Source organism: Polypterus senegalus, chromosome 8 (genome assembly GCF_016835505.1).
Source record: "Polypterus senegalus isolate Bchr_013 chromosome 8, ASM1683550v1, whole genome shotgun sequence".
NCBI classification, from domain to species: Eukaryota; Metazoa; Chordata; class Cladistia; order Polypteriformes; family Polypteridae; genus Polypterus; species Polypterus senegalus.
Window position 1 is genome coordinate 182,490,823 of NC_053161.1, and position 14,272 is coordinate 182,505,094.

At 40.9% G+C, this 14,272-nt stretch overlaps 1 protein-coding gene across 1 annotated transcript in view; it reads right to left on the bottom strand.

The window, feature by feature from the left end:
* The window catches only part of LOC120534746 (zinc finger protein 93-like), a 96,091-nt gene that overhangs the window by 17,485 nt on the left and 64,334 nt on the right, over window positions 1-14,272 (bottom strand). The gene's annotated exons all lie outside the window — the stretch shown is intronic.

The window sequence follows — 14,272 nt, forward strand, 5'->3', positions numbered from 1 at the left end:
AAATTAACATCCTTCTGGACAAAGAATTTGTAAGTGCCTTTCAGACAGCCTTGGTGTCACAATCCCTCCTAATCCACTAATAGCTGTGTGTGCTGGGCTCACAGAGGGGCTTAAAGTGGAGAATGACAAACTGATTGCCTTTACAAGGAGAGAAGGCAGGAAGTAGGGAGGAGAAGCCGGTGCATGAACTAGCGAAGGTGCTCATAGTAGAGAACACCTACAGCTGAGCAGTGAGCCTGGGTGTTTGGCCGACACCCCGACAGTAGGCGGTAATGATCGTTCCTGCTGAGCATTATTGAGGAGCAGGAGTGACCGAAAGGAGGATGGCTCGCCACATAAGGCTGGTAAGGCAGTGGGAGTCGGGATGTGGGATGTAAAAGCCCCAGCATGAATGCCCTGATTGCTGGGGAGCCCAAGTCACAGTCAGGTGAAGCCCACCGGATCCAGGGATTAGCGAGGTGAACAGACCAACAGGAGAAGGCAGAAAGAAGGTCAGCTGCAACTAGGTTGGCTCCCCTGGTGCATAGCCTGGACGGGAGAAGCAGTGGAGTCACCAGTAGAAAGGCATTGTTTTATACTCGTTTTTTAAGGATTTATTTATTGTTTTTAACCTCCACAATTCACAGCGTTTTATTGGATTATTTATTTGAAGATTTTTGAGAAACGCTGCACTTATTTATTTGAACACTGTTTTGATTTTGATTGTTGTTTTAATAAAGCGCTTTGCACTTTTTGCACCATTCCCTTGTTACATTGTTGTGCCTCACTCTCCAGCTCATCGGTGACATTACCGACAGTGTCGGGTTCAAGAGATCCCGAAAGACAGATGGGAGCATTAAGCAGAACCCACATCGGCACAATAACTCATACCTCGACATCCCTAGAATTAGCCTAATCACTCTTTACTGGACTTGTCTACCTCTGCTAGGTCTGTTTTGTAGCCTGGAGACTAAAACTGCACACAGTACTCCAGATGAGGCCTGTGGTGTTTTATAAAACCTCTGCATAACCTCCTGTGACTTGTACTCCACACATCAGGGCAATAAATAACCTGACATTCTCTTAGCCTTTTTAATGACTTCTCTAGGAGTCGGTGGTGATGACTTCACTACAACTCATAAATCCTTCTCATAAGACCTTCCATTGTGTATACAAACCATACATTTTTAGTTACTACATGTAATACTTTGCATTTACTTAAATTAAATTTCATCTTCAACAAATCTGCCCAAGCCTGTGTACTGTCCAAATCCCTCTATTGTGATGATTCAACAGATTCTCAATTATCTGCCAAATCCAAATACCTTGGCATCATCTGAAAATAAAACCATCTTGTTATTTTTATTCCCATCCAAATCATTCATATCATTATGCTACTCGATATTCAGAGGCTGTTCCCTTGCGCTCAGCCACGTCTTAAGCTATCGCACAGGAAATTGTAGGGGTCTTTGCGTGTGATGGCATCCCTAAAGAAGTCCTTACAGACCAAGAGACGCCTTTCACGTCGGAAAACATTTAGGGAAATGGCCAAGTTACTTAAAAAAAAGCATTTAAAGTCTGCGGTGTATCATCCACAAACCGATGGTCTAGTAGAGAGATTTAATCAGACTCAAATCTGTCTATTTGTCAAGACATTGTCTATCTTGCATCTAAGGGCCGGAGGCAGACACTTAAATCATTGTGTCTGGGTCTAACAGTGCGCCATTTAACAGGTTCATCACAAATTCTGTCACTTCTAAATAGACTAGGACATTGTGCATCAAGAGACACAGTTGTCAGTCTAGACACTAGCCTTGCCCAACTTCAGCTGGTTGAGGGCAGAGACAAAATACCAAAGGGATTCTCAAAGAAGGTTCCCACAGTACTAGTGTGGGACAATATTGACTTTGGTGAGGAAACACTGTCTGGTCGTGGAAATATCCACCACACAAATTGCATTATGCTGCAAAGTTCGGTAGCTGTAGCCGAAACCCTAACAAACAGACAACCACTAAAGAAGGGAGTTTCTTCATACAAAGCACCACCTAGCATCCCTGTTGAACAGTATCATCAGTCTAAAAGACAGGGACCACAGAACTTGTTTCATCATGAAACTATTCCATTACACGCAGACAAATACAAATTAAACACTGTGTCTGCTGCAAAAACTGAACTGGCATATGTTTTTGTAAAGGCCATTGATGCTGAAAGATGCACGGTTCCAAGCTGGACAGGTTTCCATACATTTATTCAAGGTGACAACACTCTGCAAAAGTCAGCACTGTATTATCTTCCTGTCATTGAAGCTTCACCGACAGAGATGTCAACAGTAAACACGATTCTGAAGAGAAGTGTCCATATTGCTGATCAGCTAGAATTGGATCATATAGTGTTAGTCTTTGATCAAGCTCTATATGCCAAAGCTCAGCAAATACGCTGGAAAAATGATGAATTCACTCAGCGTGTAGTGATTAGATAAGGTGAGTTTCACACATGCATGTCCTACCTGCTCATTCTGGAAAAAAGGTTCAGAGATGCAGGACTGCAAGACATACTAATTGAGTCAGACATTGTTGCTCCAGGATCTATCAATGGAGTGATGAGTGGTCATCACTATAACCGCAGCATGAGGGCACACAAACTTAGTATGAGAGTCTGCAGCGCATCAGATTTCTCAGTTTCTTAGACTCTTTGCCACCAGAAGACCGAGATGAGTGTATGGCTGTCATAAGTGAGATCACATATGCATTCCAGAACAGGACAATGGATAATTTTGTATGAAAATGAGAAATTTGACAAAATGTGTTTTCAATATGTAGATTTTGTGGAAAGAAGAAGTGTTGAAAACCCGACGTTTGCCTTCTGGAGTTCATACATCGACATGGTACAGATTCTTCTCCTGTTTGTTAGAGCAATACGTGAATCAGACTGGCAGCTTCACCTGTCAACAGTGCGCTTGATGATGACATGGTTTTTTGCTTATGACCATGTAAATTATGCTAGGTATTTACCTTCATACTGGCTGGAAATGGTCAATTTGCCCTTCACACATCCTTCTTGCCACAGAGAGATCAGTGTTAAAGGCCAGTGGACTGTTCAGCGTCAAAGTGTACATGGATTTGCTTCAATTGCTTGTGATCAGGCTATTGAGCAAACATGCAACAGAGATTCCAAGACAAAGGGAGGTTTGACAGGATTAACACAGAATCGAGATGCAGTACATCGCTGGATATTGTCTCAACATGAAAGGGCTGCCATAGCAAGACAGTGTGAGACAATGGCTGGTAAATCTCCTGACATAAGGAAATGAAAAGACCTTGACAGCACACGCATTCATGGTGATGAAAAAGCTGTGACCAGAATAATTTCTACCATAGATTCCATGCTGAATCCTTTTGACTCACACCAAGACAGCATTGTGTGTCTTAGCTCTGGAATAGTTGCAGCTGAAGAAATTATGACGGATTTGCTCACAGCTTCAGAAAAGGGGGAAGTGCTGTTCAGGAATTTATGGACCAAAGACTGCTATCACCATCAGTTGACGTATTTGCCCCCATCAAAAAACTAAAACTAAAGACATTCAATGATCAAGCCAAGACAAAGAAGAAATCTGCAGCAGGCAAGGAAGTAATTCTACATGCAGACAAGAAGCTTTTCTCCAGACTGCTCGTCATAGGTCAAAGAAGAAAGATAGACTTGAGGGAAATTCTCTCCTACTCCTTGGGAACTGTGTCATATACTTTATCCAGTGCTGATGGTTCTCTTGCAAAAACAAACAAATCAGCTCTCATGGATGTTCTGGAAACTAAAGGTGGAGACTCTTTAGTTGACAGAGTACCAGTAAATGGAGCTATACTTTTTGATGGCATAGCAGTCATTCAAGCCATTCAGTCCATACCAAGTACCTTCGGGGAGCTTGCTGACACTATACTACAGCACTTAGTCAAGCTTGCTCTCAAGCACAACTGTACACGGATAGATTTTGTGATAGACAAGTATCCAGAAATTCGTATTAAAAATGTAGAACGATCACGCAGAGCTGTTGGTGGCACACAACAGGTAAATATTTATGGACGGGATCAAAAGACACCAACACAATGGAAGAAGTTTCTGTCGGATGGGACAAACAAAGAAGCACTGGCAGAATTCCTCTATGTAATGTGGTGAGACGCTGATCTTAGCATTTTAGGTAAGGACTTACATTTATACATAACACATGGAGCACTGTGTCACTGCATGGCTGTAACAGAGGGTTTACAAACTGTCAGTGCTGTTGAAAATCTGACATGTGATCATGAGGAATGTGACACCAGGTTGTTTTTTCATGCAAAACATGCTGCACAGGAATACCAAACTGTAGTAATCAAGAGCCCTGATACTGATGTGGCAGTGATTGCATTAAGTCTGCAGCCAGATTTACCATGCAGATTGTATTTTTTCACTGGGGTTGCCAACAAAACGAGGATCATTGACTTATGTAAGGTGTCATCAGCTCTCGGCAACAGTGTATGTTTGGCACTTATTGGGATCCATACCTTCTCAGGCTGTGACTCTACAAGTGCCTTTTATGGCAAGGTGAAAAAAAACTCATTTTCTGTTGCTTGCGAGAAAGAGGAATACCTGACTGCATTTAGAAATCTGGGTAGCAGTTTTAATTTGGACCAGTCTACCTTTGAAGTGCTTTGCAAATATGTCTGTCACCTATATGGCCAATCATGTGCTAAAAGTCTGAACGATGCATGATACAAAGCATTCTGCATGGCATCATCAGCTTTGCCAGAACGATCCATGCCTCCGACAAGTGATGCTTTGTACCAACACTGCAAAAGGGCAAACTACCAAGCAGCCATAATGAGACATTCTCTTAAAGGGTGTGCCCCTTCACCTGTTGGCAATGGATGGCACCTCGAGGATGGAGAGTTAACAGTGACGTGGATGACTAGAAATCCAGCCCCTGATAGTGTGTTGCAGGTTGTCCACTGCAGTTGCAAGCAAGGCAAATGTGAGACTGGAAGATGTTCCTGTATGTCTGCAAATCTGTCCTGTACAGATTTATGCCACTGTCTCAATTGCACAAATGTTTTCCAGGAAACAGAGGAAAGAGCTACATGTGAAGATGGTTCTGATGATAGTGAGAAGGATAGTAGTGATGAGTAAAGGTGATCTGTGTCACAGGTTAGTTGGATTTGAGCTGTAATGAAGCTGCTGTAAAATGTTTAATATTTGTCGTTATTGAAAAGTTACTGCAGCAGTCCAGCATTTCAACTCATTTTAGCCAACTTGGACCAAAAACTGTTTTTATCTTTAATTTTGTGTGATTCCCAAGTGCCTACTGAACATTTTGATGAATAAAACATAACAAAAATGTTTAAGTTTCAATTTGTTCTTCAGTTTTATTTGGTGCCAATCTGTGAAGTTGAAGTGCATTATAAAAAAAAATTGCATTATTTCATGGTCTTCCTTCAAAATTGAGTTGATTAATGCACCAATACTGGTCTCAGATATGTAGCTACTTTATAAATGTGGATTTGACATATATTTTGTGTTGATTAAATGCGTATTAATAAAGTTACAGGCCAAACTAGCAGCATGAGATTTTCGTTTTTTGTAAATTCCTAATTATACACATTTTTGCATCCTGACAAAAAACTGCAGTATTTTTTGTGGAGAACTTTTAACATAGAATCCATAAGACTGTTGTCTATCCAGAAATTCATTAAAAAAGTAGTGCCCAGACGTGGGAACGAAAAGTGATTTCTAGCCACTTTATCTAGGTTAACCTTATGGCCTAAAACCACTGTCACAAAAATGAGTCGCAGACATAATAAAGGTTTGGGGCAGCCACCCATATAATGTTTCCCGGCTGTAAAATTGAAATAAATAGAAAAGAGATGTTCACAGGCTTGAGTCCAAAATAGTTTGGATATTATGGAGTTAAGATGGCAGCTTTAAAGGCAGGTAAGGTAAATGACATCATCAGACCCAGAACCGGAAGTTTTGTCATCATTGGTGCCAGAACCCTGCAGGATTTTCCATGCAGAGCCATTGAGAGAGACAGTCAGCACACCCTGCTGACCCTGGTCTGGCGTGGTATTTCTATCATTTAGGCTATTCATCCAACCATCCATTATCCAACCCGCTCTATCCTAACTACAGGGTCACGGGGGATTGCTGGAGCCAATCCCAGCCAACACAGGGTGCAAGGCAGGAAACAAACCTCAGACAGGGCGCCAGCCCACTGTAGGTAGGCCATTCAGCTGTCTCCCAATCACACGTGTCTGACAATATATTTATATAGCAGTGGCCCTCACACTGGCCCTTGTAGGACACCACTCTTATAATCACTCAGTTCTGATAGTGTTCCTCGTACCATAACCCTCTGCTTCCTGTGTTTAGCCAATTCTGCACACCAAACTGTGAACTTTCACTTTTTTTAGTTTAGTGGCACCTTATCAGATACTTTCTGAAAGTCCAGATAAATAATATCATCTATTCCACTTTGATCATATCCATTGGTTGGTTCCTCATAGATTTCCAGCATGTTAGTAAAACGCAACCTCCCTCATTTGAATCCATGATGACTGTTTAGTAAAACTCCTGTTCTTACCATGTGTCACTCAATCTTTTCCTTAATAATTCCTTTAATTTATTTTCCTGTGATGCAAGTTAAGCTTACTGACCTGTTGATACTTCAGTTTTCCCAATCACCCTTTCTATATTAATGGGATTACATTTTCCAGTTCATAAAAATTGTTCCACTGTGCAGTGACTACTATAAACTATCCATCAGAGGATTATATATACTGTATATTTACTAAACTCTGTAAGAATTTGAGGATAAATAACATCTGGTCCTGGTGATTTGTTTGACTTCAACCAATTCAATCTTCGCAGCACTTCTCTCTCTACAATTTCCAAATCCCTCAGTACCTCCTGTGGTATTGCAGTTCACATCAAGAGGCCATTTTTAAAATAAATAGTCGCTGTACTCACAGCTTAGCGAGGGAGCGTGGTGGTGTGTGGCCGAAGCAGTTCCTGGGGAATTCGTGATGTGGCCGTTTCTCACCTAAGTGCACAGGTGAAAAACCGTCTGCATCCATAATTGTTCCCGGGAGCTGCTGATTGCCACAGCTGCCACGTCCTCATCATAAATAGAAAAGCGAGGCTGCTAGACTAGGAGAGGGAAGAGAAATGGAAGAAAGAAATGGAGGTTGCAGGAGTGTGGAAGAAAAGCAGGAAGCAGTGAAGAGAAAGCCAGTGTGTGTGAGAGAGAGAGATAGTGAGTGAGCGCTCACAGGCAGCTGGACAGTGAGGCCTAGCAGGGTGTTTGGCTGACACCCGAGGGCCATAGGTAGTGGTCGCTCTAGGCAGAGCATTTTATGAAGACGGGAGTAACCAGAAGAAGGATGGCTGGCCGCGTAAGATAGAGAAGACCACCGGAGTCGGGAGGCTTGGAAGATGAATTTCCTGGTGTGATCATCCTGGTTGTTAGGGAAGCCAAGTCTCGGTCTGGAGGGAGCGGAACCGAAGCCAGGGATTGGGAAGCATCCAGATCAGTAGTGGAAAGAAGGTCAGCTGCAGGTAGGGCGACTCTCCTGTTGTGGGGCCATATGGGAGAAGCAGGGGAGCTGCCAGGTAAAAGAAGACATCGGGCTTTGTGTTTTTAAAGGAATGCTTACAACACTGTTTTAACCTCTTCGTTTTAAAGGATTTATTTATTGTTTTAACCGCCACTTCACCTCTGTTTTATGGATTATTTATTTATTGAAGATATAAAGCACTGCATTATTTATTTGGCAAATGTTATGGTTTTGTTGGTTTAAATAAAAGCCCTTTGCACTTTTTGCACAATCCCCTTGCTAGGTTTTGCCTCATTGCCAAGCACCGGTAACATTACTGACGGTGACGGGTTCAAGCACTCCCAGTAGCAAGATGGGAGTGTTGAGCAGAACCCGCATCGTCACACCTCCTTAGTAGTTCCTGTTACAACTGAGAGGTTATCCAATTTTTCAGACATGAAATCTTCAGAAAATGGAAAGTTTAGAGCATTTTAAATTTCACTACCTGAGTATTGTAATTCCCCTTTATTGTTCATGTGGCACTTCACTTCCTCCTTGACTGTTATTTTACTCCTAAAATACTGAAAGAATATCTTTGGCTGCAATATTTCTCTTTAAGGGGGAGTCGCTGTAAGGGTGGGTGATGGAATGGATTGGACACACATACTGGCTAACTTTCTCTCTTTCTTTCCTAGGTGACGAAGCGGAAGGAAGTAGAAGCAGACAATGGCCGACAGTGAGATGAATCGCGTTGCCGTCGTTGTCGAGGAACTCCAGGCACTCGACAAACAGATTCAGAAACTCCTGTCCAGACGAAGGTACCTCAGAGACTTGAAGACTCGGCTGCTGGACAAACCACACCAAACAACTGAAGTCGGCGTAACATCAACCCCACCTCGTGCCGCTCAAGTCCAAGGGCAAGTAAGCTTCACCCCCGCAACTCGTAGGAACAACGACAATGCTGATGAAGACCTCGACGGGTTTCAGCTTTGCAGGCGGGGTTTCAAGGCTAGAACACCTCCAGCGGCACAGGCGAGCATTCAAATCCAGAACCGATTCGACCATCTCCGCGTCCCCAGTCTGCCTTCAACCCCGGGTGATGTAATCGTGGTAGGTGATTCCATTGTACGAAACCTGAATATCACGTGCCCTAATCAAAAATCCTTTGTTTCTTGTTTTCCCGGTGCTCGAGTTCGAGATGTGATGAGGCGGGCGCTGACCTTCTACCAGAAGCACAAGAGGGCAATTGGATTCATCATTCTACATGCCGGCGTAAACGACATAAGGCACCAAGAGTCAGAGGTTCTCAAGGCTGACTTCGCAGCACTAGTTGAAGACACGAAGGAGAGGACCCCATCTGCAAAAATCTTCATCTCGGGTCCACTACCTCTCGTCAGACGATTGCATGAATACTACAGTCGTCTGCTGGGTTTAAACAACTGGCTGAGAGGCTTCTGCGAGATCAAGACATCGGGTTTATAGACAACTGGGATCTTTTTGGGAAAGGCGCGCTTCTTCAAGCGGGATGGACTGCATCCGAATAGATTTGGCGCCGGTCCTCTCCGAAAACATCGCTAAGGTAATTGTCTATCTTGACTGTCTACTTCTACTGCTAACCCCTTACGTAATGCTACTGGTTTGATAGGACATAATGGCTTAACAGAGTCTTCCGTTAAAGTGCACATCATTAATAATCTAATAACAAATCTTAATGCAGTAAAAATCTAGGCAGTGCGGCATAAACACCAATAATTTAATTGAAATTACTACTTCAGATCAACACTGCATTAAGACTATAAAAACGGATTGTAGATTACATAAAAAGTACACACAGAGCGCGTTAACAAAAATAACTTAATTTTTGTTCCGATTACCATAACACGCATAAAATTCAGCTCTGCCCTTCAGAAACATTAAATATGGCACTATTAAATGTTAGAGCTTTAACTAACAAGACAATTTTTTATAAACGATCTTATTAGTGATAAAAAGATTGATTTTATTGCGCTAAATGAAACATGGCTTAATTCAATGGGCGGCAGTTTTAATCGAATCTGCGCCTCGGATTACAGTTTTACTCATGCGACCGCCAGGGAAAAAGGGGCGGTTTGGCAAACATTTACTCGAGCGATTAAAATGTAAAGATGTTAGTTTTGGTAAATTTAAGTCCTTTGAGTATCTCGCCGTTGTTATTCATGGAGATTCTCACGTTCTCGTATTATCCGTGTATAGACCTCCTAAATATAACGCGTCTTTCCTTGAGGAATTCTCTGACTTAATGTCAATTTTAGTTACAAACTATGACACTCTTAATAGTCGGCGACTTTAACTTTCATGTCGACAATCAGTGTGACCAAAAGGTAAAGGAATTCATGAACCTCCTGGACTCTTTTGATTTGAGACAGCTCGTAATCAGCCTACACATAAAGCAGGTCATACGTTAGACTTAGTGATTACTAAAGGACTTAAAGTTGATATAAAGCAGGTCACTGATATCGGTCTATCAGACCATTTCCTTCTACTATTTAATATAGAAATAAAGATAGAAAACGCTCATGAGAAGCATTTTGTTAAAAAACGCTTCTTTGACTCATCAGCAGCTTACAACTATTCTAAGCAATCAGTCCGTTTATAATGCCAGCTATAATAGCGAGGATAATGTAAATAGTAAAGTGGAAAACTTTAATTCTAAAGTAAGAACTGCTGTTGACATAGTTGCACCTGAAAAGACAGTTAAAAAATCCTCTAGTACTGTTATTCCATGGAAGACCCAAAGAGTGTCTGATTTAAAAAGAACATGTCGTAGAGCTGAGCGTAAATGGAGGAAAACTAAACTAACTATCCATTATGAGATAATGAAGTTAAAATAACAGAATACAATAACACTGTCCGCCTTGAGAGGCTGCTATTTCTCTAATATTATAAATAACAATGCTAGTAATCCCAGAGTCTTATTTTCAACAATTGACCGTCTGTTAAACCCAGGTAACACAAAGGAATGCCCCCAGAATACTTCCAGTGAAACCTGTGAGAACATTGCTGTATTTTTCACTCAAAAAATTAATGATATTAGAGATAACATAGTATATCTCCCCAACACTGCAGAACCTCCAAAGCCCCGGTACTCCGTTATAAACAAATTAAATGCTTTCACCAGGATAGATTTACCTGAATTACATAGTATAATCTCTCAACTGAAACCCTCCACCTGCGTCCTTGACCCAATACCAACCAGGTTTTTCAAAGAAATATCAGGCGTGCTAATTGACAATATTCTGGACATAGTAATTCGTCATTAGATACGGGGGTCTTTCCAGACTGTCTTAAGACTGCTGTAGTTAAACCCCTGCTCAAGAAAAATAATCTTGACCCCTCTGCCTTTGAAAATTTTAGACCCATTTCTAACCTGCCCTTCTTAAGTAAAATTCTAGAGAAGGCAGTCATTATGCAGTTAAATGACCACCTCAATAAACATGCTATTCTTGATAAATTTCAGTCAGGCTTCAGAACAAATCACAGCACAGAAACTGCACTTGTTAAAGTAGTAAATGACTTGCGGGTAAATGCAGACAGAGGCCATTTATCTGTTCTCATCCTCTTAGATCTGAGTGCTGCATTTGACACCATTGATCATAATATTCTTAGAAATCGCCTTAGTCAATGGGTGGGCCTCTCTGGCAGTGTCTTAAATTGGTTTGAATCCTACCTGGCAGGGAGAAAATTCTTTGTGAGTTGTGGTAATCAAATCTCAAAGACACATGATATCCGATATGGTGTTCCACAAGGCTCTATCCTGGGTCCGCTGCTTTCTCAATCTACATGCTTCCGTTAGGTCAGATTATCTCAGGTTACAACGTGAGCTACCACAGCTATGCTGATGACACACAGCTGTACTTATCTATAGCACCTGATGACTCCGACTCTCTCGATACACTAACACAATGTCTTACTGGTATTTCTGAATGGATGAATAGTAATTTTCTCAAACTAAATAAAGAGAAAACTGAAATTTTAGTAATTGGCAATAATGGATTCATGAGGTTATCAGAAATAAACTTAATGCACTAGGATTAAAAGTTAAGACGGAAGTAAAAATTTAGGGGTAACCGTTGACTGTAATCTGAATTTTAAATCGCATATTCATCAGACCACTAGGACAGCATTTTTCACTTAAGAAACATAGCTAAAGTTAGACCTCTTATATCATTGAAAGATGCTGAGAAATTAATTCACGCTTTTGTTTTCAGTAGACTAGATTACTGTAACGCACTCCTCTCAGGACTACCCAAAAAAGACATAAATCATTTGCAACGAGTGCAGAATGCAGCTGCTAGAATCCTAACTAGGAAAAGAAAATCCAACACATTTCTCCAGTTTTGATGTCACTACACTGGTTGCCTGTGTCATTCAGGATTGACTTTAAAATACTGCTTATGGTTTATAAAGCCTTAAATAATCTCGCTCCATCTTATATATCGGAATGCCTGACACGTTATATTCCAAATCGTAACCTTAGATCTTCAAATGAGTGTCTCCTTATAATTCCAAAAGCTAAACTTAAAAGAAGTGGTGAGGCGGCCTTCTGCTGTTATGCACCTAAAATCTGGAATAGCCTGCCAATAGGAATTCGCCAGGCAAATACAGTAGAGCACTTTAAAACACTGCTGAAAACACATTACTTTAACATGGCCTTTTATAACTTCACTTTAACTTAATACTGATACTCTGTATGTTCAATTCTTCATAATAATTATTCACAGTGGCTCCAAAATCCATTCTGACCCCTACTCTCTCTTCTGTTTCTTTTTCCGGTTTCTTTGTGGTGGCGGCCTGCGCCACCACCACCTACTCAAAGCATCATGATGCTCCAACATTGATGGACTGAAAGCCAGAAGTCTACGTGACCATCATCATCAGGTCCTTCCATGAAAACCCTAAATACAAAGAGGACTGTTTGATTTATGTTAGGTAGATTGCCCAGAGGGGACTGGGCGGTCTCTTGGTCTGGAACCCTACAGATTTTATTTTTTCTCCAGCCTTTGGAGTTTTTTGTTTTTCTGTCCACCCTGGCCATCGGACCTTACTCTTATTCTATGTTAATTAATGTTGACTTATGTTTATCTTTTATTGTGTCTTCTATTTCTCTATTCATTTTGTAAAGCACTTTGAGCTACATTTTTTGTATGAATATGTGCTATATAAATAAATGTTGATTGATTGATTGATTGATTGAACTGTCTTTTAGACATATCTTTCCTAATGTTTGCTCTCAAATGCACTACTGTTAGCATTGGGGTTATTCATCTTAAATGATTTATTCAATTGTTCTTTTTTTTCCTTTGCAGCTTCTTTTTTACCTCCTTATTTTCCCACTCCAGAGATTTTATTAATTGCTTTGAATCCATCCCGCATCACATGTAAAATGTGTAACTTCTTTCTGCTAACCAATCACAGTAGCTTTTGCCTACTTATTGCTGTGACACTGACTTACGGCAACTTCAAAAGCTTCCTCTACCCTCCGCCCCACAGACACAAAGGTTGGAGTTAAACTGGAGTAACACCTGCTGTTGTGTGCATCACAAAAAAAAAAAAAAATGTGAAAAACTATTAAACTGCTTCTCTGCTCCTTAATAGCTACTAAAAAAAACAAAGCATTTCGGAGCAAAAGTCATATTTAATGCACACTCGCACAGAAGGATCACAGACTAGCACAGAACACACAGACTTTGTCACTTTATGATTTAAGAATGATGTCAGCATGTCAGTCTAAGTTGTTTCTCCAATCCACTACTTCAATTGTAAATTCAAAGGTTTGACGTTTCATCCAAATACTTCTGTAAGGATGTCACAAGAACCTTAGAAGAACTGAAGAGATGTGTAAAGCTGGCAAATGTGATAAAAGAATTTTTGAAGACCTGGATGTCCATCAATGCATAGAGAGCCATACTATCTATGAATATGGAGGAAACTCACTACTGGAAAGGGCAACACACAAAAATCACAGCATGAAAGCAGAGATGAATAGGGACCCAGACAGGCAGAGCAAAGGGCCTGCAGAAGTCTCCAGGACTTGAGAAAGTCTCTGTCCTTGTGTTCTTATGGAGAAAAGCATAAGAATGTAGTTTACAGAAGGGCAGCACCAAGGAGATCAACGCAATCTAGCAAAACCATCAGTGCACATCTGAAAACTTGTAAAAGATCATCACGATGTTCCAGAATAGACAATGTTCTATGAATGAATGAGCCAAAAGTTGAACTCTTTGGTCAAAACATGCAACACCATGTTTGCAGGTAACACAAAAGTGGACACTGATACTAAAAACTTAAGGTGAATGGAGCATCATGGTTTGGCATGCTTGTTTCTTCGTGGCCTGGAACACTTGACATTATCAACGGTCACTGAATTGAAAATATCATCAAGAAATCTGACAGAAAAATATCATGAAAGTAGAAACTTAACAAAAATTGAGTGATGACACAGGACAATAAGCCCAAACACAGGAAGAAATCAAAAACAGAAAGGATTAAACATACGGTAATTGGTGTTCTGGAATGGCAAATAAGAGACATGAGATGCCGTGATCTGACCTAAAGAGAACTGATCAGAAAAGGGCTCTCAGGGATGAAGGAACTGAAAAGGATTGGAATGAAGGAATGGGTTAAAATTAATTGCTGATCAGTAGCTACAAAATGTTGTGGAGGTCATCACTGTTAAAGAAGGGTCAACCAGTCTG